Here is an 18,140-nt window from a genome sequence, read left to right on the forward strand (position 1 = left end):
CTCGCAAATCTTCGATGGACATGTTTAAAGGTGCGAATCGAGGTTGGGGAAGCGGAGATCCTTGAAATGAGGGACGGCGGACGGAACTTGGAGTCACTAAACCTGATGTTGGCGATGTATCTTCGAGACGCACTAACCGTTGATTCCCTGATCGGCACCAAGTGGCAGGACCAGTCCTAGGCATAAGATAAGCTAAAGTTTAGGTTCCCAAAGTTTCAAGCATTACTTAGTCTAGACTTCGACTCTCTCTATTGGTTTTTTTGCTTTTTCTTTTATTAGTACACTTTTTGGTTTTTTTTTGGTCATTCTTTGAATTTTCGAAACACTTGCCCGTGTGACATTCATAGTTATTAGCGTGTTCGGTTTTGGTGCCGAACATTGTCGTCATAGGAGGCCTATCAACGACACAAAGAGTTATTTATTATTTGTTTTTTTCGAGTCGCCTCTAGAATCGAGTGCTTTTTCTTACGCCTTCGTAGCAATTCCTTTTTTACGAACGTTTTTTGGTGCTACGTGTTTTATCTTTCGCGCGGGCACCGAGGCTGCTGCGCCTGACCAGAAGGCCAAGCAGCAACTTCAGCGCCCAGCGTAGGGCGTGAGAAATTCTGGCGCCCAGCCAGGGGCGTTGAAAATGCGTCCCTGGCTGATTCTCGTTTTCTATTTGCGTCTACTTTTGTTTATGCGACTTCGATTTGCGTGCTTGCCTAATAACGTCCTTTACGCGTTGTGCAGCGTTTGTGGGATTCGTTACAGGCCATCCCGAGCGTCGCTTATTTTTGTGGCGATCATTCGGGTTTGCGGAACACGTATTTCGGTATAACTCTTTGGCAAATTAGTCTATGAGTGTTTGGGCAATTATTAAGGTCGTTGGTTTTCTAGGATAGTTTGTCACACACAATCACATATTTCGCTACACATAACTAACATTCATCATGAGGCGATAATAACATGTCATGTAGTTTATGATAGGCTTCTATGGGTAGTTATTTGCGCCTGGCTTGGTACTGCTTCTATCGTAGATCCAACACATGCCCCGGTCGAGGTAGTGTCTTCAACAGACGAATTTCGCCCAAGAGGCCAACCCGCAAGTGCAAGCCAAGGGGGCATGCAGGCGAGAGGGACCTAATGAGCGAGCGATTGGGTTCGGGATAGGTGTACTACCTGCACAAGTACCGAGTGGGCAACATGCGCGGCGTATGCACCCCCCTATTGGAGAAAAAAGGTATCCTTAGTCCCAACTCCCGAGGGAGCCGAGATTCGTTATGCTGTTCTGCCCGTTCACATTAATATGCTGATTTTCAGGTCGTCCCAACTTGATTGGGAAATAAACGCGGGGTAGGATCGTTTCACCCTTCGGCTATTTTGATTACCTACAAGCACGAGTATTTCCTTCACTATCCCCAGTGGAATCGCCACTGTGAGGGGGTCGAAAAAGCACGAGGCTAATGCGTGACCTCGTCCCTCGTGGGTGTGACGATTCTTTTTATTCAATCAAGTGTAATTGGATTTCCTGTGAGTTTACACCCAATTGACTAGTAATATAGGAGTCGCCATTCAGTTTTTAACGACAATGAGAAAAACTGACAAAACCTGGTTATCGTGACATAAAGGGAGTGCAATTATGTTTGACCACGACGGCCGTAGGTTCCCTTGTGATCCCTGGTGGTGGGGATCGCTCAACGTACACCCGCGGGGTAGAGATTGAGGGTTCGGGAGACTGTAACTACTGAGAGGAGTACTCGCTCTTCGATAACTCCAGAGGCAGGATATCCTTACTAGCTCAGCATAAATAATTGAAGGGACATGCGTTAACTATTAAACTAATCTGAGTTGATAATATGCTGAAGGAAATAATGCCCTTGGTCCAAGTATGCATTCTATGTTAAGTCTAATAAATGCGGTTCAGTATTAATTAACAAGTTAATAATTCAGTGAGATCAAGTGAGCTGAATGCCTAGCTAGAGGCCGCTTCAGTTCAAGTGGAATTAATGATATTAATCTACAGCTTACTCTTGACTGAACCCGTAGGGTCACACAAATAGTACGTAAACGGATCAAGTATTTAATGGCATTAAATACTCTATCTATGGATATTCGGAACCGACGGATCTTGGTTTCAGTGGGAGCTGAGATCGTCACAGGCAAGAAATGAATACTCCGGAAACGATGATATTACCGGAAACGGAAATATGGATCGTATCGAAAATATAAATATTATCCAAGTCGTAGATGTTGCCGGAAACGGAAACATGGTACGTATCGGAAAATATTATCGGAAATGGAAATATTACCAGAATCGGAAATATTGCCGGAAACGGAAATATTGTCAGAATCGGAAATATTACCGGAATCGGAAAATAATTCCGGAAACGGAAATATTAAATATTCGTTCGAACGGAAATTAATTCCGGAATCGGAAATGTTAAATATTGTTCGTATCGGAAATGAATTCCGGAATCGGAAATTTAATCGGAAGCGTATCGTACGAATAAGCATCGGACGAGGCCTGCCGGACGAGGCCCAGCACGAAGCCAGGCCATCGCCCAGCAAGCCAAGCGCGCCGCACAAACAGCCACGCCAGGCCCAGCGCAAGGCCAGGCCCAGCAGGCCGTGGCAGCGCGCACAGCGCGCGCAGCGCGCGCGGGAGCTGCGTGGGCTTGCAGCTCGCGCAGGCCTCGCTGCGTGGGCTGCTGCTCGTGCGCACGCATGGGCGGCCCATCGTGGCTGCCGTGTGTGCGTGTGTAAGTGTTTGTGTTCGTGCACGTTTCCTAAAACGTGCAGAGTTCGGTTAATGATTAAATTCCTAATTCTGTTTGATAAATTAATTAAATTAGAGTTCTTGTAGGATTCTAGGTTTAATTAATTTGTATCTGAATAGGATTCCAATTCCCTTTCCATACCCCTATAAATATGTGGCCTGGGTTCACAATTTATAATGAGTTTCAAAGTATTCAAAGTGAGTTTTTGAGAGAAAAATTCAGCCACACATCTTGCTCAAAAGTGCCGAAAATTCTAGTACCTTAAGGGCGATTCTAGTTGGTCAATCTTAAGGCGGATCCGGACGTGCTGTGGACTATCTACGGAGGGACGACACTTGGAGTCCTAAAGACTTGTTCTTGTTCGGTTCGGGCGCAGCTAGGGAGGGCACGCAACAAAGAGTATGCATCTAAATTATGCTATATGATTATGTGTAAATAATATGTAATCCTGGGTTAATGGTTGTTTCCGCATGATTTATGTAATATCATATGTATCATAACATAACAGTGGAATCACGAGCCCCTTATTATTTTCATAATCTAAATTGCATGAACATGGTTAAATATTACAAATTTGCAAGAATTAAAAGGGGTGATTAATTTTCGTAATTGTTAATTAATTGCAAATTGTGTTTATTTAATTATACGTACGCAGTTTTTCGGCAGTTTCTTCGTTACTCATCCAAATCGAGTGATTTTTGTGTCAATTCCGCATGTAAAAGGCATTCTAAAATTTTGACAATTTTTTTTCGGCCGAACCCAGAATTCTCAAATTCGAAGCCTAACTATGACTTTTCGAAGGTTTTAGTTTTTCGAATGCAAAATTTCGTAAATTTAAGATGTTAAATTAAATATTTGCGATTCTTGTTGATAAATCTTGAATTTTTGATTGACCTACTGTATATGTTTAACAAGTTTGAATGCCTAGCCTTGTTAATTATGCAATCTAATTTGTAATTATGATTAATTTGTTGAAAATTAGAATAATTTAGAATTAATTTGATTTTCATAATTAATTATAATTTAATTAGAAACCTATGATTAAAAACCACCATAAAAATTGTAAATTTATGATAAATTTTAAATTTTTATGACCTAGACTTGAATCCATGTAAATCGGAAATCAATTGAATAATAAATTTTCGATTTTTCGCCCTAAAATTATGAAATTAATAATATTTATTAATTTGTCATTAATTTTATAAATTTTAAATTTTTTATGCGATTCGTTCATATAACTTGCACGCACAAAGCAATGGACGCTTCGTGTTACCCTTAAGGGGTGTTGTATAGTGCGGGCATGCGACGACGAGCAAGGGAGCTCGTCGCCCGTGCGGCACGAATGCAATGAGCAAGGGCGTAGTGCACGTGCACAAGGCAGCAGCCCTGCCTTGTGTCGTGGGCCACGAGCAATGGACGAATGGGCATGGGCGAAGGGCGAGCCAAGGCAGTCGCGTGTGGGCAGCAAGCGAGCTGCGCCACAACGCGCACTGCCTCGCGCAAGAGCGCGCAGCCTCGCGCGCAGCGAGCGCAAGCTCGCGTGCCACGAGCGCTGCGCCCAGCGTTGCTCGCGCGCACAGCGAGCGATGTCGCGCGCCCAGCGAGCGATGTCGCGCGCCCAGCGAGCGATGTCGCGCGCCCAGCGAGCGATGGCTCGCACGCACAGCGAGCGATGTCGCGCGCCCAGCGAGCGATGGCTCGCACGCACAGCGAGCGATGTCGCGCGCCCAGCGAGCGATGTCGCGCGCACAGCGAGCGATGGCTCGCGCGCACTGCGAGCGATGGCTCGCGTGCGACGAGCGCTGGCGCGCGCGCAGCGTGCGATGGCTTGCGATGGAAATGCAGCAGCTATGCGACGAGCGCATGGGCTGCGCGCACATGGCCAGCGATGGCTGTGTGCGTGCGGCCCATGGGCGTGCAATGCGTAGGGTGTTTGCGTTACGATTAGATCGTTTTGAATGTTTAATTTGAAAATTTCAGTTCACGTAATTTTAATTAATTTTAAAATTAATAATTTAAATTATTTTCTTGGATTTTAATTTTGAATATTGTAATTATAATAAATGTTATTTATTCTAATTATTTTACTAAAATTAAAATCATGAATTAATTTAAATAACGACTGAAATTAAATTAAACTTTTTGGATTCAATTATAAATTTATATGAGCTTTAAATTTTAATTAAATTTGTATGTTTCCGGTTAGACTAGAAATACATTTTTATGTTTAAAATTGGTAAAGCATATGAATTTATTGGTTTAAGTGGGAGCGCTTTTTAGTCATAAACTCTTGATTAGGTCTACAAATCCTTAAGGTTAAAACAACTTGATTAGAATTAATAAGGTCTGAATAATTGGTAGATTATTGGTGCCCTTGATTAATTGCTGCAAATGTTTACGTGATGCATAATGTGTTTTACTAACCAGCTATGTGGGCCATTCATGATAATGAATGGGTGAATGGTATATATTGTATATGTACTGTTTTGCAGGTTATGAAGTGACTAGTATGGCCCAAATAGGATAGAAAATATGGTCTGCGTACCATTAATTTGAATGTAATTGGTCTGAAGTACCAAAGTTATTTTTCAATTCAAATATGGTCTGCGTACCATCAAATAGTTGTAATTAGTTATAGCTTATCCTATTTGAAGAAAATGGTGCCTCCCACGGAGATTTTCAAGACGGACTTTGAAGTTAAAGCTTCAAGATGAAGTCGGGCCATACTAGATCACAAATATCTTATGCATGTTTTAAGTTATTTATTGCTTTTAAATATGTCTTAAAATGCATGAGATCAAAAGCTTGATTATGTTGCATGATTAAGGATTTTAGTTCACTTAAAATCTAACCAACATAGTAAGAGCCTTAAGTTCCAAACTTAAAAATTGAGTTAAAAGGTGCCATGCCAAAATATACACTTGCTTGGATATCCTTTACATCAATCTAGTAATAGTTTTCGCTCAGCGAGGTGTTACTTATTGGTCCTAAAGGGGCAAGGTACACAAATAATTGTGAGTACATGTTAGTTTTGGTGAAACTCAACGATATAAGTAAGGAGTCCTTTTATGTCGTGGCAAAATCGATAGGTTTACCTAATAAGTTCTTAGACGTACCTATCAACCAAGAATAGTTTCTAGACTATTAGCAAAAGGCTTTTGCTTACCTAAGATGTTCTAGGATTAAGTCGACAAACTGTGCTTAGTTCTTCAATGATTTTAGGATCTTGGAATCATTTTATTCACACCTGCCGGAACACATAACTTGAATAAAATGCTTAATAAACATTGAATTATGCATGTATGCTAGAATTTAAGTTTATTAAGAGAAACTGTGAATGGTTATTTATTTGTTTATTCTTTTCAATTGTAGTTTTTAATATGGCAAACAACAATTCATTCAACATTCGATCAATTCTCGAAAAGGAGAAGTTGAACGGGAAAAACTTCCTTGACTGGCAAAGGAACTTGCAAATAGTTCTTATGCAGGAAGAAAAGGAGTATGTCCTAGATGAGGCGATGCCCGAAGCTGCAGGCGACGGGGTCACTCAGGCAGCCCTCAATCGTTGGATTGATCCCAACAAGGATGTGAAATGTCTAATGCTCGCCACCATGAGTGCGGATCTGCAGAAAATGTTCATCAACTCAGATGCTTTCACAATCATCAGTGAGTTGAAGAACATGTTCCAAGATCTGGCTCGAGTCGAAAGATTCGAGACTCATAGGCAAATTCTTGAGACCAAACTTAAGAAAGGCGAGCCCGTAAGTCCACATGTTCTCAAAATGATTGGACTCATTGAGAATATGAGTCGGCTGGATCAGCAATTTTCTCAGGAAATGGCTATAGACACCATCCTCCATTCTCTTCATAGCGGGTATGATCAGTTCAAACTGAACTACAGTATGAATAGTCTGGACAAAACGCTCACTGAGCTTCACGGTATGCTGAAGACCGCTGAAAAGACGCTCAAAAGTGATAAGCAGGATGTGCTTATGGTGCGTGGGGGCAAGTTCAAGAAATCTGGAAAGAAGAGGAATGCTAAGAAAGGTGGCAACAAGGCCAGCCCAACTAAGCAAACTGGCGCCAAATCTGCAAAGAGGAAGGTCAGTCAACCCACTTCTGAATCCGAATGCTTCTACTGCAAGAAGAAGGGGCATTGGAAGAGAGATTGCTTGAAGCTAAAGGAAGATCAGAAGAACGGAACAGTCGTTCCATCTTCAGGTATTTTCGTTATAGACTGTATACTTGCTAATTAACCTTCTTGGGTATTAGATACAGGTTGTGGCTCACACTTATGTTCCAATCCACAGGGACTAAGAAGAAGTAGAAAGTTAAGCAAGGGTGAAGTCGACCTACGAGTGGGAAATGGAGCACGGATTGCTGCATTAGCTGTAGGAACTTACTATTTGTCGTTGCCCTCCGGGCTAGTTTTGGAACTGGAAGAATGTTTCCATGTTCCAAGTCTTACTAAAAACATCATTTCAGTTTCTTGCTTAGATGCTAAGGGATTTTCCTTTTTAATAAAAGACAATAGTTGTTCGTTTTATTTTAAAGAGATGTTTTATGGATCTTCTAGATTAGTCAATGGACTTTATTTATTAGATCACGACAAACAAGTATATAACATAAATACCAAAAAGGCCAAAAAGAATGATTCAGATCTCACCTATCTGTGGCATTGTCGATTAGGCCATATAAACTTGAAACGCTTAGAAAGACTTCAAAAGGAAGGAATTCTAGAACCATTTGACTTAGAGGATTATGGTAAATGCGAATCATGTTTACTTGGCAAAATGACAAAGCAACCTTTCTCTAAAGTTGGAGAAAGAGCAAATGAACTACTGGGTTTAATCCATACAGATGTATGTGGACCAATGAGTACAAATGCTAGAGGTGGTTTCAGCTACTTTATCACTTTCACTGATGACTTCAGTAGGTATGGTTATGTCTACCTAATGAAGCATAAGTCTGAATCCTTTGACAAATTCAAGGAATTTCAGAGTGAAGTAGAGAATCAATTAGGCAAGAAGATTAAGGCACTGCGGTCTGATAGAGGCGGTGAATATCTGAGCTATGAATTTGATGACCATCTGAAAGAATGTGGAATTCTATCAGAATTGTCTCCTCCTGGAACACCACAATGGAATGGTGTGTCGGAACGGAGGAACAGAACCTTGCTAGACATGGTCAGGTCAATGATGGGTCAGGCCGAACTTCCATTAGAATTTTGGGGACATGCACTAAATACAGTTGCACTCACTATAAATAGAGCTCCGTCTAAAGCTGTCGAAAAGACTCCATACGAATTATGGTTTGGAAAGCCTCCAAATGTGTCTTTTCTTAAGATTTGGGGATGTGAAGTATACGTCAAACGATTAATTTCAGACAAACTTCATCCAAAATCTGACAAATGTATCCTTGTGGGCTATCCAAAGGAAACAAAGGGGTATTACTTCTACAATACATCTGAGAACAAAGTGTTTGTTGCTCGAGATGGTGTCTTTTTGGAGAAGGATCACATTTCCAAAATGACAAGTGGGAGAAAAGTAGACCTCGAAGAAATTCGAGTCGAACAACAAACTCTAGAGAATGCTCAAGATGACATTCAGGATGAAACTCAGAGATCTTTAGAAGAATCTGGTGAGAATCATGGTCAATCTAGAAAGGTTACCCCGCGTAGATCGCAAAGATATAGATCTCAACCGGAAAGGTACTTAGGTATTTTGACGAACGAGAGCTATGACGTTCTATTACTTGAAAGTGATGAACCTGCGACTTACAAACAAGCTATGACGAGCCCTAGCTCCAAGCAATGGCAAGAAGCCATGCAATCTGAATTAGACTCCATGTCTGAAAACCAAGTATGGGATTTGGTCGATTTGCCAGATGGCTACCAAGCCATTGGAAGCAAATGGGTTTTCAAACTGAAAAAGGACAAGGATGGGAAACTTGAAGTTTTCAAAGCTAGATTGGTTGCAAAAGGTTACAGGCAAGGCCACGGTGTGGATTACGATGAAACCTTTTCACCAGTTGCAATGCTAAAGTCTATTCGAATAATGTTAGCAATCGCTGCATATTACGATTACGAAATATGGCAGATGGATGTCAAAACTGCTTTCTTAAAACGGCGTTTTAACAGAAACTGTGTTTATGACACAGCCTGAAGGTTTTGAGGATCCAAAGAATGCTAAAAAGGTATGCAAGCTAAAGAAGTCAATCTACGGATTGAAGCAGGCATCCAGGAGCTGGAATATACGTTTTGATGAAGCAGTCAGTGACTTTGGTTTCATCAAGAACGCAGACGAATCTTGTGTATACAAGAAGGTCAGTGGGAGCAAAATTGCTTTCCTAGTATTATATGTCGACGACATATTGCTTATCGGAAATGACATTCCTATGTTGAACTCTGTCAAGATTTGGCTTGGGAAATGTTTTTCGATGAAGGATCTAGGAGAAGCACAGTACATATTGGGCATCAAGATTTACAGAGATAGATCTAAAAGGATGATTGGACTTAGTCAAAGCACTTATATCAATAAGGTGCTTGATAGGTTCAAGATGGCGGACTCCAAGCGAGGCTACCTACCCATGTCTCATGGAATGACTCTAAGCAAGACTCAGTGCCCAAAAACACTTGATGAGCGTAGACGAATGAATGGGATTCCATATGCATCATTGATTGGTTCAATAATGTATGCTATGATATGTACACGCCCGGATGTTGCGTACGCACTCAGTGCTACGAGCAGATACCAGTCAGACCCAGGAGAGGCGCATTGGACTGCTGCCAAAAACATTCTGAAGAACCTGAAAAGGCACAAAGATGACTTCCTGGTCTATGGTGGAGATGATGAATTAATTGTTAAAGGCTATACGGACGCAAGTTTCCAAACCGACAAAGATGATTTCAGATCACAGTCTGGGTTTGTCTTCTGCCTCAACGGAGGAGCAGTAAGCTGGAAAAGTGCTAAGCAAAGCACCATTGCGGATTCTACAACTGAAGCGGAGTACATTGCTGCACATGAAGCAGCAAAGGAAGCTATATGGCTAAGGAAGTTCATAGGTGAACTTGGTGTAGTCCCCTCCATTAAAGGACCAATAGCCCTGTATTGTGATAATAACGGAGCTATTTCACAGGCAAAAGAGCCTAGACACCACCAGAGAGGCAAGCATGTACTTCGTAGATTTCACCTTCTACGAGAGTTCGTTGAAAGAAAATAAGTCGAGATAAGCAAAATTGGAACTGATGACAACATATCAGATCCATTAACTAAACCTCTGCCGCAAGCGAAGCACAACTCGCACACTGCAGCTATGGGAATCAAGCATATTGGAGAATGGCTTTGATGTCTCTGTTTAATGTTTTAAAGTTTTAGAGTTTAAATCTTTGTAAAACATTATTGGTTAATCATTCACAATAAATGAAAGGAATTCATTTTTCCATTTAATTTGTGGTTTATTAAATGATGAGTCCCTTCAATTTGACGATATATTCAAGATAGACTGTCAGGACCAGTCCTGTGACTAAGAAATGTCTATCAAGTGAACTTGAATGTCAAAGGTTGAAAATGGTCCCTAATCGTAGTTTTCTATAAAATTGGACGCATAGAAAACGTTAGACGATTAGAATGCAAGATGACTAGTAGTTCTGTTTCTTGAACTATGTGGACATGGCAATGTCATAATCATTTGCATAGATACTTACTTTGGGAAGACTAGTATCGGACAAGACCTATGAAACTTTACTGTAAGAGATGAAAGTCTGTCATAAGTAAATTTCATTAAATTATTAGACACTAAATCCTCAATACCTGAGAGATTTGAGATTACTTGTTTGAGAACTGGTTGCTTTGACGTTGACCAACCGTCGCACCGTAAAAGGAGGCTATAAAGGCAACGCTCAGGTAATCACCTATCAAACGAAGTCTAATCTCAAGATCGCAAGATTGGGATTGTCCTCCCATAAATCGGGATGAGATGCTTAAAAGTTGTACAAGGCCACTCGGAGAGCTAGAAACTGTGAAATGCATGGCCGTGCTCGGATGAATCATAGGCTATGATTATCTGTTTATTTGATCAGTTGAACTCTGAAACCGAGGAACACCTCTGGACATAATAAGGATGACAACTCTTACCTTATGTTCAAGAGCAAGCATCGAGCGACAAAGGAATTAGGAAATGCACACTTGTCCCTAAGGACAAGTGGGAGACTGAAGGAAATAATGCCCTTGGTCCAAGTATGCATTCTATGTTAAGTCTAATAAATGCGGTTCAGTATTAATTAACAAGTTAATAATTTAGTGAGATCAAGTGAGCTGAATGCCTAGCTAGAGGCCGCTTCAGTTCAAGTGGAATTAATGATATTAATCCACAGCTTACTCTTGACTGAACCCGTAGGGTCACACAAATAGTACGTAAACGGATCAAGTATTTAATGGCATTAAATACTCTATCTATGGATATTCGGAACCGACGGATCTTGGTTTCAGTGGGAGCTGAGATCGTCACAGGCAAGAAATGAATACTCCGGAAACGATGATATTACCGGAAACGGAAATATGGATCGTATCGGAAATATAAATATTATCCAAGTCGTAGATGTTGCGGGAAACGGAAACATGGTACGTATCGGAAAATATTATCGGAAATGGAAATATTACCAGAATCGGAAATATTGCCGGAAACGGAAATATTGTCAGAATCGGAAATATTACCGGAATCGGAAAATAATTCCGGAAACGGAAATATTAAATATTCGTTCGAAACGGAAATTAATTCCGGAATCGGAAATGTTAAATATTGTTCGTATCGGAAATGAATTTCGGAATCGAAAATTTAATCGGAAGCGTATCGTACGAATAAGCATCGGACGAGGCCTGCCGGACGAGGCCCAGCACGAAGCCAGGCCATCGCCCAGCAAGCCAAGCGCGCCGCACAAACAGCCACGCCAGGCCCAGCGCAAGGCCAGGCCCAGCAGGCCGTGGCAGCGCGCACAGCGCGCGCAGCGCGCGCGGGAGCTGCGTGGGCTTGCAGCTCGCGCAGGCCTCGCTGCGTGGGCTGCTGCTCGTGCGCACGCATGGGCGGCCCATCGTGGCTGCCGTGTGTGCGTGTGTAAGTGTTTGTGTTCGTGCACGTTTCCTAAAACGTGCAGAGTTCGGTTAATGATTAAATTCCTAATTCTGTTTGATAAATTAATTAAATTAGAGTTCTTGTAGGATTCTAGGTTTAATTAATTTGTATCTGAATAGGATTCCAATTCCCTTTCCATACCCCTATAAATATGTGGCCTGGGTTCACAATTTATAATGAGTTTCAAAGTATTCAAAGTGAGTTTTTGAGAGAAAAATTCAGCCACACATCTTGCTCAAAAGTGCCGAAAATTCTAGTACCTTAAGGGCGATTCTAGTTGGTCAATCTTAAGGCGGATCCGGACGTGCTGTGGACTATCTACGGAGGGACGACACTTGGAGTCCTAAAGACTTGTTCTTGTTCGGTTCGGGCGCAGCTAGGGAGGGCACGCAACAAAGATTATGCATCTAAATTATGCTATATGATTATGTGTAAATAATATGTAATCCTGGGTTAATGGTTGTTTCCGCATGATTTATGTAATATCATATGTATCATAACATAACATATGCAACATATAATACTAGATCGATCGCGATTATCTGATTTAGATTGTTTTAAGGGACCTAGCATGATAATCCAATTTCCCAAAAATATCATATTTATTAAGCGTGATCGAACAATCAGATTTTAGTTAGTTTAACAGTTCATAAAACGGCGAGGAAAGCAATTAAACCATGGAAAAGGGACACATTACGACGCACCCTTGAGAGGTGCGTCGCGGTTCTCAGAAAACTAACCACTTTGACTTTGCTATTTCTCCTTTTTATTTAACGAATCTCAAATTATGGGACAGGATACGTTCTGTTCGATTTATGGATCGATTGCGACAGAACGCGTGAACAATTTCGCAGCGTGAGGCTTAGGCTAGGGGTTGGAGTCAATACTCAGAATATGAATTGTGTGTTGTGTCCTTTTCACGTCGAACTTAAGGCCCTATTTATAGAAAAGAGTTCGTGGAAAGATAGAATTGCAGAACTCTAATCCACGAGGAATTAGGAAAAAAACACGTACCAGGTATTTTTAGCGCCCAGGCCTGGGCGCCGAAATCTTCGGCGCCCAGAGCCAGGCGTTGAAAATAGGATCTGGGCTGTTTTTCTTAGTCAGATTCGGATTCCTAGAATCCGAAGTATTTGAGATTTAATTGAGTCTTTTAGTGCGTATTAACCTTGTGACTGGATGCGTCTGGGCCCGTTACGAACTCTAAGCTCGTCAGGATTTTAATTAATACGTGACTCTTATTTTCGAATCGTATTAGGAATAGGATTCTCTCGCAATTTCTATCTCATTTAGGATTTATGTTGGAGTGCAACACCTAATTCTGACAGGTTTCTATCTTTTATGGCTTGCCACTTTTAACAACTACCCATTACGACAGTTACTATTTTTAGCAGGTTTCCATAAATAGCAGGTTTCTATAAATAGCAGGTTTCGGGTGAAATGAAAAGGGGAATTGAGATTCGTTATTTTATAGGAGATGCGTTGTCAAGTGGAGATTTACGTTTTCATCATCGAACCTTCCCTTTCGGGAATGGGGACAAAAGTAGGTGTCTACACATAGTAAGAGCCTTAAGTTCCAAACTTAAAAATTGAGTTAAAAGGTGTCATGCCAAAATAAACACTTACTTGGATATCCTTTGCATCAATCTAGTAATAGTTTTCGCTCAGCGGGGTGTTACTTATTGGTCCTAAAGGGGTAAGGTACACAAATCATTGTGAGTACATGTTAGTTTTGGTGAAACTCAACGATATAAGTAAGGAGTCCTTTTATGTCGTGGCAAAATCGATAGGTTTACCTAATAAGTTCTTAGACGTGCCTATCAACCAAGAGTAGTTTCTAGACTATTAGCAAAAGGCTTTTGCTTACCTAAAAGATTTTAGAATTGAGTCTAAATACATAATGTGCTTAATTCTTCAATGGATTTTAGGATCTTGGAATCATTTTATTCACACCTGCCGGAACACATAACTCGAATAAAATGCTAATGACTTGTTTAAATTGCATGATTGCTTTAATTTTCAAATTATTACTCATGATAAATGTTTAGCCTTTGCATGCTTCAATGTATGTTTTAATTATTGTTTATAATTAAATATCTTGCACTGCAGTAAATCCTTTTAGAAAGGTAACAGTAAATTTCCTCGATTGATAGTGAATCCAAGAACGATTCACGGAAATGAGAGATGTGAGAAATTTAAAATGTACGTTTCTTTTAGCGACTTTTATGGTTGTTTTCGAGTATCAAAGTCGAATGGCAAACCGATTGGTGCTTGTGAATTGAAAATACAATGTAGTTTTGAGATCATAAAGCATTGAGTTTAAACGCTCAGCTTTACCAATGGTTAACAACCTAATATCTTTGTCCATTTAATTCTCGAATGAGTCTAGTCCCTAGACATTCGAATAGATTGATGCTTAGAGAACTTTAGAAGCTTCTGGTAAGATCATCTAGTTGAAGCAAAACATTCAACATAAATAAAATGGTATGAACTTTGTTGGAGTGACATTGGACATGTCTAAACAAAGTATAAAAGTCAACAATAGAGAATTCAATTCTTAAGGCTATAAGAAAGGGTACAAGAAATAGGAAAACAAGGAACAAATGAAAGGAATTTACAGTTCCGTTTCTACCTTAAAGTTTAGGGTTAAAGAAAAGTGACCTAGCAATCAAACTTCCTTGGTATCATATACCGCTTGAGGTTCTTACTTCGGTAATAACTCAAACAATGGAAGCTAGGCTACACTAATGGCCTACAAGTGGGAAATGAAGCATGGCAATGCTACATTAGTTGTAGGGCCATGTGGTTTGTTTTAAGTCCTTTCAAAGGCTGGAACTTAATGGCTATTTTGTTTCATAAACAGCATACCTAAATTTCTGTTTTCAAACACAGGAAGACTCACATTCAGAAGAACAAAAACAATGTTTGTTTGTTTATTTGAATGAAATGGTCATTTACGGGTTGAGTCAATATGCTTGATTAAAACAAACAAATCTTTAACAATAAAACTTTACTAGGTTCAAATCAATCTCTTGATTTGAGTTCCACTAACCTTTAGCATTGTTGCTTAGACCATATCAACAAGTTAACATTCAAAAGCTCTATTTTGATGGACTTTTGAAAGTTCATTGATTTTTAAATCAATTTAAGACAACTAGTCTTACTTGTTGAAAGTAACAAAAGATATGAACTATTGTTAGAACGCCTAGACAATAGAGTTCAAAGCTAAAGAAAGGTTTTATGACTTTATTATTTCACACAGATTTGAGTGAATATAGGTTTATTTACTCAATGTGATATAAGTTTGAATCTGTTTGGCTAGTTCAAAGATTCAGAAGTATAAATCCCACTTGGTAAGAAATCATAAAGATCTAGGATAGATCATGTTAATGATTGCTTGAGACCAAAAATGATCATCGATGATTGTGTATTGTAATTTCACAATCTAGCTCCATGAGATATGGCATATCTAAGTGGAATGATCGAAGTCAATTAGTAATTGATTCGATCAATGATGAATCATAAAGACTTTTCCTATAATTTCTAAAACAAAATGCTCAACTACCACCAAACTAAACCAAATTCGTCAAAGCTATTGAAAAGTAATTTCAGGATATCTTTTCAATTATATATATATATATATATATATATATATATATATATATCTAAAGAGTTTCTAAACTCAGTGGGAGCTTAGTGTTTGTTATTCAACAAACTAAGGCCCAAGTATAGATATATGTTTCATTGTGATTTATTCAAATGAGACACAAGGGTATTGTTTCTACCACGAATTTTTGAGAACATAATGTTTGTTTGCTCGAAATAATGTCCTTTTGGAGATTCTTTCCAAAATTACAAGTGGGAGAAAATAGACCTCGAAAGTCTTCGAGGCGAACAACAAACATAAACGGACATTCCGGAGGCTTTTTGAAGTGCTTCAGAAGATCCGAAATTATTCTTTAAGGACTTTAGAAGTGGCTTTTAAAGAATAGACATCTCTTAGAAGACTTTACAAGTGCTTCAAGGAGAACAAATATTCAAAGGACTTTCAAGTGGCTATTGATATTCTATTGTTTGATGTTCTATACCCAAGTAGGCATAGAGTTCAAGTCACTGAAACTATGAGATTCTTCTATTAGATAGTGAAGAAATATGGATTTCAGGTCACTGAAGCTATGCAATTCTTCTATTAGATAGTGAAGAAACCTACAACTTGCAGTCAAACTATTATGTAGATTAATGAGTTTGTAACCTCTAAGAAAGCTATGACGAAACCCAGATTCCCTAAAATGGTTAGAGGCCATATATAGACTCAAATGTTTTAAATGGTTAGAGGCCATAAAACATACTCAGTGTTTTGATGACAAAATTGAAATTTTGTTGATTTACAAGAATAGTTTCACACCTATTGGTTGCAAGTTTGTTTTAAGGATAAAAACCATCAAACATGGAATTGTGTTCACAGACAAAGCTAGATTAGTTGCTAAAGGTTACAAGCAAATTCATGGCGTGGATTGTGTTGAAACCTCATGCATAATCGTAATGCTCAAATCTATAATTCAAGCAATGATTGCATATTGGTACATATGGCAATTGGATGACAAAACGTATTCCTCAATCAAATGTTGGAATAAACTATGTGCATGGCATGTCATAGGATTTGTGGATCCAAATAATGCTTGAAAAGGAAAGCTAGCTTATGAAATCTAAATACAGATTTAAGCAAGCAATTGGGAATTAGAAATGTATTTTGGTGAAGCTAATAAGTATTTTAGTTTTATAAAGTGTACATGACTCTTATAGATATATAAGAAGTTTAGTGGGAGTACATAAAAACTTAATTGGTCCTATGTGTATCACACACATATCTCTCTATTGTGAAATAACATTCAAATGCTAATAACTTAGGTTTGAAATTATTCATCAATGATGGACCATGGCGGAACTTAGTACATACTGGGTATTAAGATCTATTTACAAAGATCTTATAATATTGTTTTGGATTAAGTAATGGCATTTACTAAATCAAACACGAAAGACTCCATTGGAGATATTCGACCCATATGAATAAATCTAAGTAATGAATGTTTGAACTATGTATAAGCATTTACTAAGTTAAACATCAAAGGATCTAAGTGAGATTCTTAACCTATATTATATGTCAAAGAATTTAGCTGGATTTAGTATCTACTGAAACTACAATGAGCTAAAGTTACATGAATAGAATTCAATTGGGAATTATTCTGCAAAAGAATTTATCATGTATAATATAATATGAGGATCGCCAAAAACGTATCGTATGACTTTAGGCATGACGAACATATACCAATCTCTATTGATCTAAGTGAAGATCAACTAGATTGAGATCAAAAATACTTATGGTACTTGAAAAGGTACATAGGAATAGTTCTTGATTCAAGGAAATAAAGATATGCTAAATATTGATGCTACACGCATAAACACTGGCAAAGGATCAAGCAAGACCCTTTGGAGTTAACCATTGATAAGGACGAGCTATAGAGCATCGTGTTTTAAAATGGAAACATGGATTGGAGACCATGAGTTGTTGCGTGGGAAATTAAAATATTAATTTCTATGTTCTAAGATACAACTGGAAAGTATTCCACATATTTGTGAACTGCTTGGATAAGTAAATCCAAACAAAGCATCACTAGCAACCTAAAAAGTTGAAGTAAAAGTACTTATTGCCTAAGAAGCAATAAAACAGTGTTGTTTATATTAATGAGTTCTTCATTGAACTTGGGAAGATCACATGTTGGTTGACTTAATGGTTCTTCATTGCAAAATGCGTAGAACCACTATTGTAGCAAGAAAGACTAGATCACAAAATAAACATACTCAAAAGATGTTATCATCTATCTCGAAGAACATTCGATGAAAAGGATATTAAGATTGGCAAAGCATGATAACTAAACCTATACAACAAGTGAGAAACAACACTCACATTGTGGCACTGGAAATCAAGCATAGCTTTGAATTCCATGAACTGTTTTAAGGATGGGTTTGAGGCCCATGGTTGTAAAACATTGGGGTTGAACATTTATAATATATGAAATGCTTTTCATATTCCATTTAATCTTGGTTTAATATTAAATGATGAGTCCCTTCAATTTGACAATATATTCAAGATAGACTGTCAGGACCAGTCCTGTGACTAAGAAATATCTATCAAGTGAACTTGAATGTCAAAAGTTGAAAAAGGTCCCTGGTCGGAGTTTTCTATAAAGATGG

This window comes from Spinacia oleracea, chromosome 3, assembly GCF_020520425.1.
Source record: "Spinacia oleracea cultivar Varoflay chromosome 3, BTI_SOV_V1, whole genome shotgun sequence".
NCBI lineage: Eukaryota > Viridiplantae > Streptophyta > Magnoliopsida > Caryophyllales > Amaranthaceae > Spinacia > Spinacia oleracea.